A 17,327-nucleotide genomic window follows, 5' to 3' on the forward strand; every position below is an offset into this window, starting at 1 on the left:
AAATTTTTTCTATTTGATTTCTGTAAGTAAATTTAGACTCTTACCTTTATTTCATTTCTTCTACTTACTTTGGGCTTCATTTGCTCTTCTTTTTCTAGTTTTTTAAAGGAGGAAAGGTGAGATAATTGATTTCAGACCTTTGTCTAATACAGACATTTAGTGCTGTAAATTTCTCTTCAGTCATGAGTATGTATCATGATTCACTAATGCTATGTTCATTTTTTGTGTGTTTCATTTCAGGTCTTTTCTAATGCTGTATCTTCAGATTCATTAATCTTTTCATTATCTATTCTATCCTTAATCCTATTCAGTGCATTTTTTCATCTCAGACACACTTTTCTTTGCTAGAAGTTCATTTTTGTGTGTGTGCTTGTTTTCCATGTGTCTACTTAACTTTCCTCCAGCTTTTTGAGCATGCAGAATACAGTTTAAAAACTATTTAAATGTTTTTATGACTATTACTTTCATTTGTATTACTCCCTGATCTGTTTTAATTAATTGACTTTTCCCTTCGTTATAGGTCAGTATTTTCCTGCTGCTTTGCATATGGCTCTGATGGGATGTTTGGCTGTTTAATTATGACTTTTGGCAGTTTAATTATGATGTGACTTTACATAATTCTTCTCATGTTTCTTACGCTTGAATTTCTTGGGCTTCTCAAATCATGGGTTTATTAGTTTTCATCAGATTTGAAAAAATGTCAGCTATTTTTTTATGTCAAATAGTCTCCCTTCTCCTAGTACTCTGAAGACTTCAGTTAAACGTATATCAGGTGACTTTCAGTTGTCTCAGAGCCTAGTGATACTCTTATTTATTATTGTTTTTTGGTGTTTATTCTCTGTGTTTCATTTTGGACAGCTTCTCTTAAATAAATGGCTTTAAGTTTATTCATCTTTTTACTGCAATGTCAAATATGCTTTTAATCCTACCCAGTTTATTTCATCTTAGATTTTTTTATCGCTGAAACTTTGGTTTGGGTCTTATGATATTTTCCATATTTCTTCCAAACTTGCTGTTTTATCTTTTTTCAGTGTTCTTCAATACATAGAATATAGTTATACTACAGTAACTTTTAGTACCCTTGTTTACTATTTTATATTTTCTGCCTCATTTTTGGATGCCTTTTCATTTATTTTTACTCATTATTATAGGTTCCAATTTCCTCATTCTTTGCTTACCTGATTTTTTTTTTTTTTTTTTTTTTTTTTTTTTTTTTTTTTTTTTTGCGGTATGCGGGCCTCTCACTGTTGTGGCCTCTCCCGTTGCGGAGCACAGGCTCCGGACGCACAGGCTCAGCGGCCATGGCTCACGGGCTTAGTTGCTCCGCGGCATGTGGGATCTTCCCGGACCAGGGCACGAACCCGTGTCTCCTGCATCCGCAGGCGGATTCTCAACCACTGCGCCACCAGGGAAGCCCCTGATTATTTTTTAATGCCTGCCAGGACATTGTGAATTTTACCTCCTGGGGTGATGAATATTTTTGTATTTCTGTTAACATCTTTTTTCTTTTTTTAACATCTTTATTGGAGTATAATTGCTTTACAATGGTTTGTTAGTTTCTGCTTTATAACAAAGTGAATCAGCTATACATATATCTCCATATCTCTTCCCTCTTGCATCTCCCTCCCATCCTCCCTATCCTACCCCTCTAGGTGGTCACAAAGCACCAAGCTGATCTCCCTGTGCTATGTGGCTGCTTCCCACTAGCTATCATAGTGTATATATGTCCATGCCACTCTCTCACTTCGTCCCAGCTTACCCTTGCCCCTCCCCATGTCCTCAAGTTCATTCTCTGCATCTTTATTCCTGTCCTGTCCCTAGGTTCTTCAGAAGCATTTTTGTTTTTTTGTAGATTCCATGTGTATATGTGTTATCATATGGTATTTTTTTCTCTTTCTGACTTACTTCACTCTGTATGACAGACTCTAGGTCCATCCACCTCATTACAACTAACTCAGTATAGTTTCTTTTTATGGCTGACTAATATTCCATCGTATATATGTGCCACATCTTCTTTATCCATTCATCTGTCGATGGACACTTAGGTTGCTTCCATATCCTGGCTATTATAAATAGAGCCGCAATGAACGTTCTGGTACATGACTCTTCACATCACTGTTTTCTCAGGGTATATGCCCTGTAGTGGGATTGCTGCGTCGTATGGTAGTTCTATTTTTACTTTTGTAAGGAACCTCCATACTGTTCTCCATAGTGGCTGTATCAATTTACATTCCCACCAACAGTGCAAGAGGGTTCCATTTTCTCCACACCCTCTCTAGCATTTATTGTTTGTAGATTTTTTGATGATGGCCATTCTGACTGGCGTGAGGTGATATCTCATTATAGTTTTGATTTGCATTTCTCTAATGATTAGTGACGTTTGAGCATCCTTTCAGGTGTTTGTTGGCAATCTGTGTATCTTTGGAGAAATGTCTGTTTAGCTCTTCTGCCCTTTTTTCGATTGGATTGTTTGTTTTTTTGATACTGAGCTGCGTGAGCTGCTTGTAAATTTTGGAGATTAATCCTTTGTCAGTATCTTCGTTTGCAAATATTTTCTCCCATTCTGACGGTTGTCTTTCGTCTTGTTTATGGTTTCCTTTGCTGTGCAAAAGCTTTTAAGTTTTATTAGGTCCCATTTTTTTGTTGTTTTTATTTCCATTTTTCTAGGAGGTGGGTCAAAAAGGATCTTGCTGTGATTTATGTCATAGAGTGTTCTGCCTATGTTTTCCTCTAAGAGTTTTATAGTGTCTGGCCTTACATTTAGATCTTTAATCCATTTTGAGCTTATTGTTATGTATGATGTTAGGGAGTGTTCTACTTTCATTCTTTTACATGTAGCTGTCCAGTTTTCCCAGCACCACTTACTGAAGAGGATGTCTTTTCTCCATTGTATATTCTTGCCTCCTTTATCAAAAATAAGGTGACTAGATGTGCATGGGTTTATCTATGGGCTTTCTATCCTGTTCCATAGATGTATATTTCTGTTTTTGTGTCAGTACCATACTGTCTTGATTACTGTAGCTTTGTAGTATAGTCTGAAGCTTGGGAGCCTGATTCCTCCATCTCCATTTTTCTTTCTCAAGGGGTCTTCAGTGTTTCCATACAAATTGTAAAATTTTTTGTTCTAGTTCTGTGAAAAATGCCAGTGGTAGTTTGATAGGGACTGCATTGAATCTGTATATTGCTTGGGGTAGTGTAGTCATTTTCACAATATTGATTCTTCCAGTCTAAGAACATGGTATATCTCTCTATCTGTTTGTATCATCTTTAATTTTTCGTCAGCGTCTTATAGTTTTCTACATACAGGTCTTTTGTCTCCTTAGGTAGGTTTATTCCTAGGTATTTTATTCTTTTTGTTGCAGTGATAAATGGGAGTGTTTCCTTAATTTCTCTTTCAGATTTTTCATCATTAGTATATAGGAATGCAAGAGATTTCTGTGCATTGATTTTGTATCCTGCTACTTTACCAAATTCATTGATTAGCTCTAGTAGTTTTTTGATAGCATCTTCAGGATTCTCTATGTAGAGTATCATGTCATCTGCAAACAGTGACAGCTTTACTTCTTCTTTTCTGATTTGGATTCCTTCTATTTCTTGGATTCTTTATTTATTTGAATTCCTTTTATAGTGGTGAGAGTGGGCACCCTTGTCTTGTTTCTTTTCTTAGTGGAAATGGTTTCAGTTTTTCACCATTGAGGACGTTGTTGGCTGTGGGTTTGTCATATATGGCCTTTATTATGTTGAGATAAGTTCCCTCTGTGCCTACTTTCTGGAGGGTTTTTATCATAAATGGGTGTTGATTTTTGTCAAAAGCTTTTTCTGCATCTGTTGAGATGATCATATGGTTTTTATTCTTCAATTTGTCAGTATAGTGTATCACATTGATTGATTTGCATATATTGAAGAATCCTTGCATTCCTGGGATAAATCGCACTTGATCATGGTGCATGATCCTTTTAATGTGCTGTTGGATTCTGTTTGCTAGTATTTTGTTGAGGATTTTTGCATGTATGGTCATCAGTAATATTGGCCTGTAGTTTTCTTTCTTTGTGACATCTTTGTCTGGTTTTGGTATCCGGGTGATTGTGAACTCGTAGGATGAGTTGGGGACTGTTCATCACTCTGCTATATTTTGGAGGAGTTTGTGGAGGATAGGTATTAGCTCTTCTCTAAATGCTTGTTAGAATTTGCCTGTGAAACCATCTGGTCCTGGGCTTTTGTTTGTTGGAAGATTTTTAATCACAGTTTCAATTTCAGTGCTTGTGATTGGTCTGTTTATATTTTCTATTTCTTCCTGGTTCAGTCTCAGAAGGTTGTGCTTTTCTAAGAATTTGTCCATGTTTTCCAGGTTGTCCATTTTACTGGCATGTAATTGCTCGTAGTAATTTCTCATAATCCTTTGTATTTCTACATTATCAGTTGTTACTTCTCCTTTTTCATTTCTAATTCTGTTGATTTGAGTCTTCTCCCTTTTTTTCTTGATGAGTCTGGCTAATGGTTTATCACTTTTGTTTATCTTCTCAAAGAACCAGCTTTTAGTTTTATTGATGTTTGCTATTGTTTCCTTCATTCCTTTTTCATTTATTTCTGATCTGATCTTTATGATTTCTTTCCTTCTGCTACCTTTGGGGTTTTTTTGTTCTTCTTTCTCTAATTGCTTTAGGTGTAAGGTTAGGTTGTTTATTTGAGATGTTTCTTGTTTCTTGAGGTAGGATTGTATTGGTAGAAACTTCTGTCTTAGACCTGCTTTTGCTGCATCCCATAGGTTTTGGGTCATCGTGTTTTCATTGTCATTTGTTTCTAGGTATTTTTTGATTTCCTATTTGATTTCTTCAGTGATCTCTTGGTTATTAACTAGTGTATTTAGCCTCCATGTGTTTGTATTTTTTACAGATCTTTTCCTGTAATTGATATCTAGTCTCATAGCATTGTGGTCGGAAAGATACTTGAAACGATTTCAATTTTCTTAAATTTACCAAGGCTTGATTTGTGACCCAAGATATGATCTATCCTGGAGAATGTTCCATGAGCTCTTGAGAAGAAAGTGTATTCTGTTGTTTTTGAATGGAATGTCCCCTAAATGTCAGTTAAGTCCATCTTGTTTAATGTACCATTTAAAGCTTGTGTTTCCTTATTTATTTCCATTTTGGATGATCTGTCCAGTGGTGAACATGGCATGTTAAAGTCCCCTAATATGATTGTGTTACTGTCAATTTCCCCTTTTGTGGCTGTTAGCATTTGCCTTAGCTATTGAGGTGCTTCTATGTTGGGTGCATAAATATTTAAAATTGTTTTATCTTCTTATTGGAATGATCCTTTGATCATTATGTAGTGTTTTTTTGTGTTTTTTTTGGGGTGGGTACGCGGGCCTCTCACTGTTGTGGCCTCTCCTGTTGCGGAGCACAGGCTCCGGACACGAAGTCTCAGCGGCCATGGCTCACAGGCTCCGCTGCTCCGCGGCATGTGGAATCTTCCCAGACCGGGGCATGAACCTGTGTCCCCTGCATCGGCAGGCAGACTCCCAACCACTGCGCCACCAGGGAAGCCGTGTAGTGTCCTTCTTTGTCTCTTGTAACATTCTTTATTTTAAAGTCTATTTTGTCTGATATGAGAATTGCTACTTTAGCTTTCTTTTGATTTCCATTTGCTTAGAATATCTTTTTCCATCCCCTCACTTTCAGTCTGTTTCTGTCCCTAGGTCTGAAGTGGGTCTCTTATAGACAGCATATGTATGGGTCTTGGTTTTGTGCCCATTCAGCCAGTCTGTTTCTTTTGGTTGGAGAATTTAACCCATTTACGTTTAAGGTAGCTATCAATATGTATGTTTCTATTACCATTTTCTTAATTGTTTGGTGTTTGTTATTGTAGGTCTTTTCCTTCTCTTGTGTTTCCTGCCTAGAGAAGTTCTTTTAGCATTTGTTTTAAAGTTGGTTCGGTGGTGCTGAATTCTCTTAACTTTTGCTTGTCTGTAAAGGTTTTAATATCTCTGTCGAATCAGAATGAGATCCTTTCTGGGTAGAGTGATTTGGTTGTAGGTTTTTCCCTTTCATCACTTTAAGTATGTCCTGCCACTCCCTTCTGGCCTGCAGAGTTTCTGCTGAAAAATCAGCTGTTAACCTTATGGGGATTCCCTTGTGTGTTATTTGTTGTTTTTCCATTGTTGCTATATATATATATTTTTTTTGTTTTTAATTTTTCATAGTTTGATTAATATGTGTCTTGGCGTGTTTCTCCTTGGATTTATGCTGTATGGGACTCTCTGCACTTCCTGGACTTGATTAACTTTCCTTTCCCATATTGGGGAAGATTTCAACTATAATCTCTTGAAATATTTTCTCAGTCCCTTTCTTTTTCTCTTCTTCTTCTGGGACCCCTATAATTCAAATGTTGGTGCGCTTAATGTTGTCCCACAGGTCTCTGAGACTGTCCTCATTTCTTTTCATTCTTTTTTCTTTATTCTGCTCTGCAGTAGTTATTTCCACTATTTTATCTTCCAGGTCACTGATCCGTTCTTCTGCCTCAGTTCTTCTGCTATTGATTCCTTCTAGCGAATTTTTAATTTCATTTATTGTGTTGTTCATCACTGTTTGTTTGCTCTTTAGTTCTTCTAGGTCCTTGTTAAACTTTTCTTATGTTTTCTCTGTTCTGTTTCCAAGATTTTCGATCATCTTTACTGTCATTACTCTGAATTCTTTTTCAGGTAGATTGCCTGTTTTCCTCTTCATTTGTTTGGTCTGGTGGGTTTTTACCTTGCTCCTTCATCTGCTGTGTGTTTCTCTGTGTTCTCATTTTGGTTAACTTACTGTGTTTGGGCTTTCCTTTTTGTAGGCTGTAGGTTTGTAGTTCCTGTTGTTCTTGGTGTCTGCCTCCAGTGGCTAAGGTTACTTCAGTGGGTTGTGTAGGCTTCTTCCTGGTGGAGGGGACTAGTGCCTGTGTTCTGCTGGATGAGGCTGGATCTTGTCTTTCTTGTGGGCAGGTCCATGTCCGGTGGTGTGTTTTGGGGTGTCTGTGACCTTATTATTTTAGGGAACCTTTTTGCTATCTGCTAGTGGGTGGGGTTGTGTTCCTGTCTTGCTAGTTGTTTGACATAGGGTGTCCAGCAGTGTAGCTTGGGTTGTTGAGTGGAGCTGGCTCTTGGCGTTTAGATGGAGATTTCTGAGAGATTTTCGCCATTTGATATGATTTGGAGCTGGGAGGTCTGTGCTGGACCAGTGTCCTGAACTCGGCTCTCCCACCTCAGAGGCACTGGCCTGACAGCCGGCCAGAGCACCAAGATCCTTTCATCCACACAGCTCAGAATAAAAGGGAGAAGAAAAGAAAGAAGGTAAGAAAAAAAAGTTATTAAAATAAAAATTAATTATTAAAAATAAAAAAATTAAAAAGTAATATAAAGGAAAAGTAGGAAATAAGAGAGCAACCAAACCAAAAATGAAATCCACCAATGATAAAAAGTGCTAAAAACTATACTAAAAGAAAAGAAAAAAAAATAAGTGGGCAGACAGATACAGACAAAATACACACAGAAGCATTCACATACACACTCACAGAAAGAGAAAAAGGAAAAAAATATATATATATCATTGCTCCCAAAGTCCACTGCCTCAATTTGGGATGATTTGTTGTCTTTTCAGGTATTCCACAGATGCAGGGTACATCAAGTTGATTGTGGAGATTTAATCCACTGCTCCTGAGGCTGCTGGGAGAGATTTCCCTTTCTTTTCTTTGTTCACACAGTTCCTGGGGTTCAGCTTTGTATTGGCCTTGCCTCTGTGTGTAGGTCTCCTGAGGGTATCTGTTCCCTCTCAGACAGGGCAGGGTTAAAGAAGCAGCTGATTCGGGAGCTCTGGCTCACTCAGGCCGGGGGCAGGGAGGGTTACAGAATGCGGGGCAAGCCTGCAGCAGCAGAGGACAACATCAGGCAGCAGAGGACAACATCACGTTGCACCAGCCTGAGGCACACCGTGTGTTCTCCCGGGGAAGTTGTCCCTGGATCATGGGACCCTGTCAGTGGTTGACTGCACAGGCTCTTGGGAGTGGAGGTGTGGATAGTGACCTGTGCTTGCACATAGGCTTCTTGGTGGCTGCAGCAGCAGCCTTAGCGTCTCATGCCCGTTTCTGGGGTCTGTGCTGGTAGCCGCGGCTCGCGCCTGTCTCTGGAGCTACTTTAGGCAGTGCTCTGAATCCCTTCCTTGCGCACTGCAAAACAAAGAGGCAAGAAAAGTCTCTTGCCTCTTCAGCAGTTCCAGAGTTTTTCTCGGACTCCCTCCCGGTTAACTGTGGCGCACTAGCCCCTTTCAGGCTGTGTTCATGCAGCCAACCCCATTCCTCTCCCTGGGATCCAACCTCCAAAGCCTCTGATTCCAGAGCCTCAGCTCCCAGCCCCCGCCCACCCTAGCAGGTGAGCAGACAAGCCTCTCAGGCTGGTGAGTGTTGGTCAGCACTGATCCTCTGCGGGAATCTCTCTGCTGCCCTCTGCACCCCTGTTGCTGTGCTCTCCTCCATGGCTCCACAGCTTCCCCCCGCCCACCCCCCATCTCTGCCAGTGAAGGGGCTTCCTAGTGTGAGTAAATGTTTCCTCCTTCACAGCTCCCTCACACTGGTGCAGGTCCCCTCCCTATTCTTTTGTCTGTTTTTTCTTTTGCCCTACCCAGGTACGTGGGGATTTTCTTGCCTTTTGGGAGGTCTGAGGTCTTCTGCCAGCGTTCAGTAGGTGTTCTGTAGGAGTTGTTCCACTTGTAGATGTATTTCTGATGTATTTGTGGGGAGGAAGGTGTTCTCCACGTCTTACTCTTCTGCCATCTTGTACATCCCTTTCTGTTAACATCTTGAGCTTTGTTCTGGGGTATAGTTTCTTGGGAAAAAATGCAATCCTTTCAGGGCTTGTGTTTATGATGGTTTAGGCAGGACTAGAGTAGCATTCAATCTAGGGCTAATTTTCTCCACTATTTAATATATTTCTTGGTATTCTAGCGAGTATGTTGTGAATTATGAGATTTTCCACCATGACCAATGGGAACCTGAATAACTCCCAGCCCTGTGAAGATCTGGTTATTTTTAGCTCTGCTTCATTTGGTTGGTTTTCCCCTGGCTTTGGGTTGTTTCCTAACACTTATTCACTGATTATTACTTACTTGAAAACACAGGAGTGCTCAGCAGATGTTCAGAGCTTTCCCTCTGTCCAGCTCTCTCCTCTCTGGTTATTTTCCACTGCAGTGTAGCTGCCATGGCCTCCCCAGGCTCCCACCTCTGTCTGCTTAACTTAGGGAAACCTCCAGGGTCCATCTCCTGGAACTGTGACTTGGAAACTCTGTGCACAATAAACTGGAATTACCTCATTTGCTTCCACCTTCTCAAGGATTACTATGCTTTTATTCAGTGTCTGAAACCATTGTTTCATATATTTTGTCATGTTTTGTAGTTGTTTCAGGTGGATAGGTAAAGCCAGTCCTTGTTAGTCTGTGTTGGAAGTAAGTATTTTCTACATTATTTTTAATGTGTGTTTTCTATTACTACAGTAGTTATCTAATTTTGTAAATAAATACACGTATATTGCCTGTGGATAGGTATCTTTTCTTCTAAACTGTGTTTAAAGACCACAGTTCTGGAGTCTTGCTACTCAAAGTATGGTCCTGCGCCAGGTACATGAGTATCACCTACAGACTTATTAGGCAGAATCTCATGACCCACCCCAAAACTACTGAATCATAATCTGCAGTGAACAAGATCACCAGGTGATGCATATGTCCATTAAAGTTTGAGAGAAACTGGGCCATTCTGAAAGTGGATTGTGCTCTTTCACGTGGATGGGATTTTGCAATCTGTTGTAGATAGGCTTTTGTGGATTAACTTTTTTTTCCTTCATATGTGCTGCTGTCACTACTATCTAGTTCGCGAACACCTTCACCATGGCAAAAAGAAACCACGTACACCTTAATCAGTTCTGCATTTCCTTAGCCCCAGTTCCTTTCAGCCACCAGTCTGCTTTCTGTTTTTATGACTTTAGCTTTTCTGGGCATTTCATATAAATAGAATCATACAATATGTGGCCTTTTGTTTCTATTTTATTTCACTAAGCATAATGATTTTAAGGTTCATCTGTGTTGTAGTATATATCAGGGTTGAATTGCATTTTATGATTGATTAATATTTTATGGCTGATTGTGTAGTGTTAATATACCACATTTTGTTTATCCATTCATCAATTTATGGGATATATGAGTATTCGCAGTTTTGTGGCTATTATGAATGATGCTGTTTGAAACAGGTACAAGTTTTTGTTTGAACACACGGTTTTACTTCTCTTCAGTATATACCTAGGAATGGAATTACTGGGTCGTGTTTAATTCCATGTTTAACTTTTTGAGGAACCAGCAAACTGTTTTCCACAGCAGTTGCATCATTTTATTTTCCCACCATCATTTTATGAGGGCTTCAGTTTCTCCATATCTTTGCCAACACTTGTTACTACCTTTTTTAAAAAATTGATTATATAGTAAATTTATGTTATGATTATTTTAAATAAAAACTTTTTTTAATGTGGATTTTCAGCATAATGCAAGTTAGAGTAAAGCAAAACATTTTTAAAGGTGAACTAATCAGGTTTCTGAAAAGAATTCCAGAAACATAAAAAGCACAATGATGTTACTTATTTCTAGACAAGATTAAGGTTCTGTGGTTATTAGTATAATCCTATATTATGTACATTGTTTCTAGATTCTGATCATGTGAAGTTTATTATTTTTAAATTATTTTTTCTTCCAGTTTTATTGAGATACAGTTGACATATAGCCCAGTGTAAGGTTTGCAGCATAATGATTTGACTTACATGCATCATAAAATGATTATCATAATAAGTTTGGTGAACATCCATCATTTCATATAGATACAGAATTAAAGAAATAGAAAATTTTGTTTTCTTGTGATGAGAAAGTACTCTTACGATTTACTCTTTTATTTGTTTTTTTTTTTTTTTTTTTTTTGGTATGCCGGCCTCTCACTGTTGTGGCCTCTCCCGTAGCGGAGCACAGGCTCCGGACGCGCAGGCTCAGCAGCCATGGCTCATGGGCCCAGCCGCTCCGCGGCATGTGGAATCTTCCCAGACTGGGGCACGAACCCGTGTCCCCTGCATCGGCAGGCAGACTCTCAACCACTGTGCCACCAGGGAAGCCCAGGATTTACTCTTTTAACAACTTTTTAATGTAATCGTCAACAGTGTTAATTATATTTATTGTATTGTACATTACATCCCTATTACTTATAACTGAAAATTTCTACCTTTTGACCATCTTCATCCCACCCCCCCGACCCCGATTTGTGGTAACCATAGATCTGATCTCTTTTTCTGTAAGTTTATTTTGAAGTATAATTGACCTGTAACACTATGTTAGTTTCTATTACACAGCATAGTGATTTGATAATTCTATACATTTCAAAATGGCCACCACAGTAAGTCTGGTTATAATATGTCACCATAAAAAGATATTAGGTAGTTATTAGACTATATTCCCCATAATGTATGTTTCATTCCCATGACTCATTAATTTTGCAACTGCAAGTTTTTAACCTCTTTTAATCTCCCTTACCTATTTCTTTCCCCCCCTCACCACCCTCCCCTCTGGTGACTACCTGTTGGTTTTCTGTTTCTATAACTGTTTCTATTTTGTTGTGTTTGTTCATTTGTTTTGTTTTTTAGATTCCACATATAAATGAAATCATACAGTATTTGTTTTTCTCTGTCTGACTTATTTCACTTAGCACAGTACCCTCTAGGTCCATCTATGTTGTTGCAAATGGCAAGATTTCATTTTTTATGGTCTAGTAATATTCTATTGGATATGCATATACCACATCTTCTTTATCCATTTATTTATTGATGGGCACTTGGGCACAAGGGTTCCCTTTTGTCCTCATCCTCATCAACACTTGTTTCTTGCCTCTTTGATAATAGCCATTCTGTCAGGTGTGAGGTGATATCTCATTGTGGTTTTAATTTGCATTTCCTTAATGACTGATGATATTGCACATTTTTTAATGTGCTCTTTGGCCTTTTTATGTCTTTGGAGATACATCTGCTTAAGTCTTTTTTTACTTGTTCGTTGGGTTGTCTTGTTGAATTGTGATAGTTGTTTTGTATTCTGATACTAGTTCCTTGTCAGATATATGAGTTGCAAAAATTTTCTCTCATTCTGTAAGTCATGTTTTTACTTTCTTGAGTATCTTTTCAGGTACAAATGTCTTTAATTTGACAAAGTGCAATTCATCTGTTTTCTTTTGTTGCTTGCGTCATTTTTAAGAAACGGTTGCCTAATCAAGGTCACAAAGATTTACACCTATATTTTCTTCTAAGAGTTTTGTAATTTTAGCTATTATATTAGGTCTTTGATCCATTTTGAGGGTGTTTTATTTTTGTAGGTCCAACTTCATTGTTTTGCATATGGATATCCACTTGTCTCAGAATTTGTTGAAAAACTGTTTTCTCCCCTCAGTCTTGGCATCTTTTTGAAAATCAATTTGAGTTTGCAGGTTATTAACTATTGATAATTTATAATATATTTTATTTCTTCATTATGGGGAAATTACAGCTTTCCTATTGAGCAGCTGAATTAAATATTCTTAACAGTGGTCACCTAAAGAGTAAAGAAGATCATAGAGGAAGAAAACTTAAAAATGGCTCCATATACACTACCAAATGTAGAATAGATAGCTAGTGGGAAGCAGCCGCATAGTACAGGGAGATCAGCTCGGTGCTTTGTGACCATCTAGAGGGGTGGGATAGGGAGGATGGGAGGGAGGGAGACGCAAAAGGGAAGAGATATGGGAACATGTGTATATGTATAACTGATTCACTTTGTTATAAAGTAGAAACTAACACACCATTGTAAAGCAATTATACTCCAATAAAGATGTTAAAAAAAAAATGACTCCAGTCTCCCTATTCATCATTGCCTTTACCTTGGCATAATGGTGAATATATTTCATGAGTTCTGGAATATTGTCCTTTGGGATAGTCAGGGCCTATCTTGTTATTGTATATTAGTCTTTCCAGACCTTGGCTTAGGTGTAACTCAAAATTTTTCCCTTTGCAGGGGAGTTAGACAAGTGAAGCTTTGGATCTTAGATTATCATTCTAATGGCATCAGCTAATTGCAGATTAGTCTTGATCTGTTTCCGAGATTCAAACACATTATGGTCAGGTACCTCCCTAGTTCTATCCAGTGGTGTAGGACTAATTTTTTTATTGGTCCACTTTTCAGAAGGTGCTGAAGTCAGAAGTTAGTTTCCTTCTAAGGCACAAATATAGAAGAGGTTTGACTATTTTTAGTTCAGTTATTTTATCTCACTTAGAAAAGTGTACAGTAGTTTGGTGCATTATCCATTTAAAGGCAACATATATAGTCATTAGAATTCTGGGCATTAGTGTAACTTTACTTTCATTTTTCCTACAAAAGCAGACTGAGTTTCAGTATGGGAAATTTTCATGTATATGCTTAAACCTGCTCTCATACTCTGGGTTAGGAGAACATAAAGAGATGTTTAAGAAATTCACCAGGTTTATAGACACTGTTGAAAACCTGGTGAGGACTGCTGTGGAAACCAGTCTGGTACTTATTCAAAAAGTTAAATGTAGAATTACTATATGACTCAGCAATTCTACTCCTAGGTATTATTGCTCCAAAGAATTAAAATCAGATACACAGATACTTATACATGAATGTTCATAGCAGCACTATTCACAGTAGTGAAAAGGTAGAAACAACCCAGAAGTCCATCAGTTGATGAATAGAAAAATAAATCTGATTTATCTGTACAATGAAATATTACCCAGCTGTAACCGCAGTGAAGTACTGATACATGCTACAGTGTGGGTGAATCTCAGAAACATGCTGAGTCAAAGAAGCCAGACTTGGTAGGTATGATTCCATTTGTGTGGAATATCCTGTATGTCTTAATTTATGTGAAATATCTCAGGTAAATTCCTAGAGACAGAAAGATGGTGGAGGCCAGGGGATGTTGAGAGGAGGGGAGCAAAAAGTAACTGCCTAATGGGTATGGGGTTTTTGGAAAGATGAGAATTATGTTTCAGAATCAGGTAGAGGTGGTGGTTGCACAACACAGTGAATGTACTAAATGCCACTTAATCAGTACACTTTAAAATGGTTAATTTTATGTTGTATGAATTTTACCTCAATAAAATGTGTGATGAGGTATATATTTCTATGTACATACCATATTTTATAATTTCAGGGAGTGGTTCATGGATCTCAGATAAAGATTTCCCCTAGGGATTCAAGGACTTAAGGTAAACTCCAGCTTTAGCTGGTAACTGTAGCAGGTATAATATTTTATTTATATATCTGGTGCTAGGGTTAACATTTTGGTACCAGATTATCTATGTAATTGAGTAGTTTTCTGGCCCTGATGGGTTTTTTATTTTATGTAAAGCTTTTTTAAAAAGCTTTATTATTATATAATTTAAATATTATTAAATTCACCCATTTAAAGTATACAGTTCAGTGAGTTTTAATAATTTGTACAGTTGTGCAACCCTCTCCAGTTTTAGACTTCCATACGTACAGTTTTGTTACGTGTGTTTGCTTTCAACCTACTCCCACCTCCAACCCTAGGCAAACACTCATCAGCCTTGTCTAAATAGTTTTGCCTTTTCTAGAAGTTTCATGTAAATGAAATCATGTAATGTGGAGTCTTTTGTGTCTTTTTTTTTTCCCTGTTTAGAATAACATTTTTGAGGTTCATTCATGTTGCATATATCACTAGTTCACTTCTTTTTATTTGTAAGTAGTATTACATTTTATGGATTACTGACATTTTATTTACCTATTCAGTTGATAGACATTTGAGTTGTTTTGTGTTCTTGACCATTGTGAGTAGTTCTGATATAAACATTGATGTACAGGTCTGTGTGTGGACATGTTTTTATTTCTCTTGGGTAGTACCTGTAATTGCTGGATTTTATGGCAAATATATATTTAACTGTTCAGTAAATTTCCAGACTTTTCCAAACTGGCTGTACTATTTTGTGTTCCTACCGATAATGGATGAGGGTGCCAGTTTCTCTATGTCCTTACTACCTCTTGTCATTATCTTTTTTGATTATACCTATTTTAGTGGGTATATAGTAATGTCTCATAGTGGTTTTGAATTTCTACGATGACTAAAAATGTTAAGTATCAATTTCCTGTGCTTAAATGTAATATCCATTTGTATATCTTAAATGAAATACGTATTTCAGTCTTTTGCTGATTTTTAAAATTGAGATGTTGGTCTTACTGCCTCATAAATAATTCTTTAAACTATCTTAATGGTATCTTTTGTAGAACAAAAGACTTTTATTTTGATGTTCAGCTCAGTTGTTTCTTTTATGGATTGATTATGCTTTTGATGTCAGTACTTAAGGCATTTTTGCCTATCCCAATATCACAAATATTTTCTCTTATATTTTCTTTTTGAAGTTTATATAGTATTAGCTCTTCCACTTAGAGCTATGATTTTCTTTGAATTAATTTTTATGTATGATGTGAGGTAAAGGTGGGGTTTAAATTAATCTTTTTGTATGTGGCTAATTGTTCTAGTTGAAAAACTTATTTTTCCAGTGAATTACCTTTGATTTGAATTGACTGTTGAATTCCTAGTGAATTGACTATAAATGTATCGATTTGGTTTTGGATTTCCTATTCTGTTGATCTCTGTGTGTATCCTTATACCAGTACCACACTATCTTGGTTACTGTAGCCTTAAAGTCAGTATTGAATTTAGGTAATTAGAGTCTTCTAACTTCACTCTTTCTGAAAGTTATTTGGGCTCCTCTAGGTCCTTGCATTTTTCAATAAAATTTTAAGATTAGTTTCTTATTTTCTACCAAAAAAGACTACTTGCATAGGGATTGTGTTGAATTTATAGATTAATTTGGGGAGAATTTTCATCTTATCATTATTATAGACTCTTCCAGTCCATGAACATGGTATATTTCTTCATTATTCACATCTTCTTTGATTTCCCTCAGCAGTAGTTTGTAGTTTCAGTGTACAGGTCTTACATTTTCTTCAATCTCTTTCTAAATATTTTATTACGTCATGCTATTGCAAATGGCATTCTTTCTCAAGTACATACTTGTATTGTTAAGGACTAGTATACGGAAGTACAGTTTATTTTTTTATTTTTTAAACATTTTTATTGGAGTATAATTGCTTTACAATGGTGTTAGTTTCTGCTTTATAACAAAGTGAATCAGCTATACATATATCCCCATATCTCCTCCCTCTTGCATCTCCCTCCCCCACTCCCTATCCCACCCCTCTAGGTGGTCACAAAGCACCAAGCTGATCTCCCTTTGCTATGCGGCTGCTTCCCACTAGCCTATTTTACATTTGGTAGTGTACATAAGTCCATGCCACTCTCTTTGTCCCAGCTTACCCTTCCCCCTCCCCCCTACACCGTGTCCTCAAGTCCATTCTCTACATCTGCGTCTTTATTCCTGTCCTGCCCATAGGTTCTTCAGAACCTTTTTTTATTTTTCAGATTCCATATATATGTGTTACCATACAGTATTTGTCTTTTTGATTTATGAAGTACAGTTTATTTTTATATGCTGATATTTTATCTTGTCACTTTAATATACTTGCTTACTAACAAGTTTTAGTACCTTTCATATTCCATAAGATTTTCTACATAGGTGGGCATATTGTCTGTGAATAAAGACAGTTTTTGCTGCTTCTTTCTGATACGTTATCCCTTCAGTTTCCTTTTCTTATTGCATTGGCAGTATCCAGTACATTGTTGAATAGTAGTCGTGACAGTAGATATCCTTGTCTGTTCCTGATCTTAAAGGAAGAACATTCAGTGTTTCACCATGAAGTGTGATATTAGCTATAGTTTTTTCCTAGGTGCCTTTTATCAGGTTGAGGAAGTCCCTTTCTATTCTTAGTTGGGAATAAATGAAAAAAATTAAAAAACACCTATTTGAATGCCTGTTATCAAAAAGACGAGCGATAACAAGTGTTGGCAAGGATATGAAGGACAGGGAACCTTTGTGCACTGTTGTGGGAATGTAAATTGGCACAGTCACTATGGAAAGCAGTGTGGAGGTTTCTCAAAAAACTAGAAATAGAGCATAATCCAGCAGTCCCACTTCTGGATATATATCTAAAGGAAATGGAATTAGTATCTCAAAGAGATATCTACGTTCCTATTATTCACAATACCCAAGACAAGGAAACAGCCTATGTCGATCAACAGATGAGTGGATAAAGAAAATGTGATATCTATCTGTCTGTCTATATACATATACACGCACACTGTCAATCACAATA

General features: G+C 37.3%; 1 protein-coding gene across 3 annotated transcripts in view; it reads left to right on the top strand.

Moving 5' to 3' along the window:
• Positions 1-17,327, top strand: part of MTREX (Mtr4 exosome RNA helicase) — a 136,344-nt gene that overhangs the window by 12,654 nt on the left and 106,363 nt on the right. Inside the window, exon 1 of one of the 3 annotated variants that reach the window (XM_067030975.1) lies at positions 6,991-7,324. The exons of the other annotated variants lie outside the window; for them this stretch is intronic. The gene's annotated coding sequence lies outside the window, so the exon portion shown is untranslated. Of the gene's footprint in view, positions 1-6,990; positions 7,325-17,327 lie in introns of those variants that run through there. 3 annotated transcript variants of the gene reach the window in all.

The sequence above is a fragment of the Kogia breviceps genome, chromosome 4 (genome assembly GCF_026419965.1).
Source record: "Kogia breviceps isolate mKogBre1 chromosome 4, mKogBre1 haplotype 1, whole genome shotgun sequence".
Lineage (NCBI taxonomy): Eukaryota > Metazoa > Chordata > Mammalia > Artiodactyla > Physeteridae > Kogia > Kogia breviceps.